The sequence below is a fragment of the Eleutherodactylus coqui genome, chromosome 13, assembly GCF_035609145.1.
Source record: "Eleutherodactylus coqui strain aEleCoq1 chromosome 13, aEleCoq1.hap1, whole genome shotgun sequence".
NCBI lineage: Eukaryota > Metazoa > Chordata > Amphibia > Anura > Eleutherodactylidae > Eleutherodactylus > Eleutherodactylus coqui.
The window spans coordinates 39296388-39301335 of NC_089849.1; positions in this window are offsets into that span (position 1 = coordinate 39296388).

The window sequence follows — 4948 nt, forward strand, 5'->3', positions numbered from 1 at the left end:
ACCTAAAGAGATTACAGACTTTGTAAATGCCATTCTGAATACTTTGAGGTGTGCCGTTTTTAAAATGGGGTGATTTATGGGGGTTCCTAATATATAGGAATCTCAAAGTCACTTTAGATATAAATTGGTTCCTTAAAAAATTGTTTTGGGATATTTTCTTCAAAATTAGAAAAATTGCTGCTATACCTATAAACCTCCTGATGTCCAAAATAAATAAAAGGACACTTATAAAATGATGCCATCCATCATAGAGGGGACATATCGAAAATGTGATTTCATAACTATTTTGTGTGGTATGATCATTTGTCTTGCAAGCAGAAAATTGAAAGTTTGAAAACTGCAACTTTTAAATAACTATTTTGTGTTCAAGTAATGCTAAGTAGCAGCCCCCCCCCACCACCCCACCCCAATGAGTCAGGAGGTGGGGGACCAGTGGTTCTTCATCATTATTTTGCACCTGTGTTAAGTTCCCCATATAGCATTTCCTTCTCCATGCGGCTGGGAACTGGTATTTGGCCATTTTTCAGTGAATTTTGCCTTTAGCTCTTAGTAGAGTAGCCTTCTGCTGTTATGACCTGCTGAAAATGTGATGCATAGCCAGACAGCAGCTTCTGACAGCATTCCCAAGGAATATTAGCGCATTCCTCATGGGCAATGGCCTCCTGTTCACTAATATTATTGGGTTTGCGTGCTACAACGGCCTTTTTTCATTGGGGTTCAAGTTAGGCAATGGGGATGACAACTCCATCTAGTACTTGTTCTGAAACCAAGCCTCAGTAGACTGTGAGGTCTGCTTGGGATCATAATTCTGTTGGAAAGTTGGCAAAGACACCCAAGCTCCATCTTCCTCACAGAAGGCATGATGTATTTTCCTAGGATTTCCTGATACTTCATTGAATCCATCTTGTCCTCCACTCGCTGCAGATTTCTACTTCCGGAGGAAGCAAAGCAGACCCAGAGCATCACTAAGCCACCATCACACTTCACTGTATGCTTCATTCTTCCTCCTGCAGGCCAGAAAAAGTTCCACTTTTGTTGCATCGCTCCAGGGACCAAAATCTTAAAACTTCTGTAGCTTATAAATAAAGTTTTGAGCATATGGGAGCTAATTTTTCTTGGCTTTTGTGTGAGTAGAGGTGTACATTCTGAAGTTCTTGAGTCACTTAAGGCTTTTTGACGACCTGTCTCCTCAGGAATCTGGTAACAAACAGTGATCGTTTCCTCTTTCTGCCGTGTCCAGGTAGTGCAGCCAGTGTTCCCATTTTCGTTTTTTCCTCCCCCCCTTAAAAAAAAAATCATAGCTCTTTTATTTATCCATCGACGTCGCTGTATGAGGGCTTGTTTTTTGCGGGACGAGTTGTAGTTTTCAATGGTGCTATTTAAAGTACCATATAATGTACTAAAAAAACTTTTAAAAAAATTCTAAGTGGAGTAAAATGAAAAAAAACAACCACATTCCGCCATCTTTCAGCGCGTCTTGTTTCTACGGCGCACAAACTGCAACAAAAATGACCCGATAACTTTATTCTAAGGGTCAGTAGTACGATTACTATGATACCAAACTTGTATAGTTTTGTTTTTTACTATACTACTCTTTTTTTTTCTTCAAAGACAAAAAGTTATTTGTAATTATTTTCTGCCATCATCTTGTGTGCGCAATAACTTTTTTATTCTTCCGTCAACGTAGTTCAGCGATGGCTCATTTTTTGCAGGATGTCCTGTAGTTTCCGTTAGTACTAATTCGGAATACATATGACTTTTTGATCGCTTTTTATAGCGTTTTTTCTGGGAGACAGGGTAACTGAAAAAGTGCAGTTCTCTATATTGTTTTTGGACGACGTTCACCGTGCGGGGTAAATAATGTGCTACTTTGATAGATCGGACTTTTACGGATGCGGCGATACCAAATATGTATTTTTATTTTATTATTTAGACTTTTTAATTATAGGTATGGCAAAAGGGGGGTGATTTAAACTTTTATTACTTTTTTTTTCACAATTAAAAAAACTTTATTGCTCTTTTTTTCACTTTACTTTTAAGTCGCTCTGGAGGACTACAATATGCGATACTTTGATCGCTCCTGCAGTATGACGTAATGCTATAGTATTACGCCATACTGCAATCTGACAGGCAGCATATCAAGCCACCCCACAGGGATGGCTTGATAGTCAGTCTCTCAAGGCAGCTGTGGGGCCTTTCAGAAGGCCCCCGGCTGCCATGACACCTGCACGGCTTCCCCGATCTCACAGCGTTCGGGGGCTTTAAATGCTGCTGTGAGAATTGACAGCGGCATTTAAAGGGTTAATAGCCACAATCGGACGATCGTGGCTATTGCCCGTGGGTGTCAACTGTAGTAAACAGCTGATGCCCGCGCTGTATTCAGAGAGGTCGCCCCGCGACCTCTCTGTATACATACTCCGACGCTCCAGGACGTAAATCTATGTCCTGGAGCGGGAAGGGGCTAACTTTGAACTTACGAACCTATGCTTCCAAATGTATCTCTAGAAACATTCAGTGCTTTTGCTATCTTTTTCTTCTATGAGCAATGATCCCTTCTCTTAACTTTTTAGATCACTCTCTTGAATTAGCCACTTTTCTAACATGAAATCAAACGTAACAGTCAACATTGCTCTTACCAGTCCAGGTATTTCATGTGTTTTATCTCAAACACATCTGATGCAACTAATGGAGGCCTTGATTAGTTGCATCAGGTGTGCTTGTGATAACACTTGATTTGCAGATCTATGCTCTTATGAGGGATTTTATTCAGGGAGGTGAATAATTCTGAGACTGCAGTAGTCATTAAAAGTGGTATTTTGTATTGAATTTGCAGAAATCATGTTTTATAGTAGATGTGTTGAGCAATGCGAGTTATTCTTGTTTGATTGTTTTGCAAACAGCTGATAAAGTTGGTAAATTTGACCTAATTTGACATGGGAGTGAATAATTTTGATTGCAACTGTACCAGCCCACTACTCCCAAGCAGTAATGTATTATCATCTGCTCTACATGACACACTCCAGGCTTCTTTGGCAACATCCGGATGATAACTTTTGCGCAACAGTGAGCGTACAGCAAGAGACCCACTACATAGTGACTCCATAGGCCTCACAGCACACACTCCAACCTCGAGGACTCCTTTTCTCTTCCAATGAAAAAGCTGCTCCAGCCTACCAATGCTCCCACAATGAACAAGCCCACTCCCAATCGAAACATTGTAAAACAATGATACATGTATGTCTTATAATACATATGGGACAATGTAAACTCTACTGTAAATAAGAAGAAGATGAGAAGTCACCAAGCAGTTTGATGAACATATAAGAGCATAAGGCTGCAGGCTGAGGACATTTATTCTGGTCGCACGACTCCTATTCTTTATCATTTACAGTAGGGGGGATCATATTTATAATACGCACCTCAACTGCTGCAGAATAGGGTGCCACAATCTGTTATTTGGGGGGAATGGTTCTATAAATTTGTCATTTTTATTTTATACTATGATGTTCATAGGAAGTGGTTGGATGGCGGGCGGTACAGTGCGGATATGGTACAAGATTTGGCATAAAATGGAAGCGGAAGTAGTTTTATTTTAAGCCTTTCCAATCCACTGTCTGACCTCTGAAGACATTCTGATTGAAGGCTGTACAGCTCCGATGTCGGAAGACATCTGGCAGGGTATTCTTACTGTATATTACTGGCTGCTCTGTCGGGGGCCTCTCCAGCATGTCCCATACCGCAGTACTGGCTCTAGCCAGCAGATGGCACTATTGTGAAATGGCAGAAAGAGAAAGCCCCCTAGGAAACCCCAAATTCAAAATTGCATTGCAAAGGGTTAAGAGTGAGGCAGCACCATCTTGTGTCGGACTAGCAAGGACGTGAGAGCTCAGCATAAATATGGATGCTGAAACAGCGATCAGGGATTAGCCGCCTATTGCCCTGTGAAGCAGGTGACCACGGCTGACAGGATACGCTGTGCTGACTGCATCCCAATTCACATGAGATGCAATCGCCATTACTATTCTCTGTTATACTCTATTGTCTGCAGATTGAGGGCTTCTTCATACAACCGTATGCTCAACTGCGCATGCTTCAGTGCAATGCATTTGCACCATGAATGAGGTAGATTTGAGCGCATTTCAGCATATAATACTGTACTTCCTGCGCATGCACGGCATGCAAAGCACCCCTGCCCTTTTTTCACTGTATTGCCCATGCTGCACCACTTATTTCTGCATAATCATCAGAATCTAACACTATCCTGGTGTTTCTAAGTATTATTTCCACCGGTGTCTATTATTACATGATTATGCTCTTTCAACGTCTACAAAAGGTGGAGAAAGTAAATCTCGGATCGGAATAGAAATGACTATTCTTCGTAAATAATTATCTATGTACTCTAGAAAAGCAGGAACGACCTTGGACGGCTTCCCAGTCATTCCTGCCCCGTTTAGAGGAAGAAAAAAGTGTCCTGTTAGTTCTCACAGCTTAAAGGTATTTTAAGGCCGTCGTCATACCACAGGAGGAAGACAATCCTGCTCCTCAGAACACAAGAATAGACTCCATTATTCTCTACAAGTCCTGGTCCAGAGTCAACATGACTTGTCCCGAGGGAAGACTCCCTATGCTTCTCGGTTTAACCCCTTGCATCTGGGCATATGAAGTCCTCTATATACTATCTCTCCAACTACTGGCATTCCAGGAATTCCTCACAAACCGGTCAAGAATTTTTAGCCAGGCCAAAGTAAAGCTGATCTGTAAGTAATCTCGTACCGCAGACCTGCCGATCCCTTAAGTTAAATTAAGTAAAATAAATAGCAGGGAAGAGATTATTCTGAGCCCAAGGTGAGTGAAATTTGAGCCGGTAGACACGGTTCAGTAGGTGAGCCAATAACATGCAGTTAAAGTTGAGCCACAAGACTTCCTTATTTCTCGTTACTATGGGAGC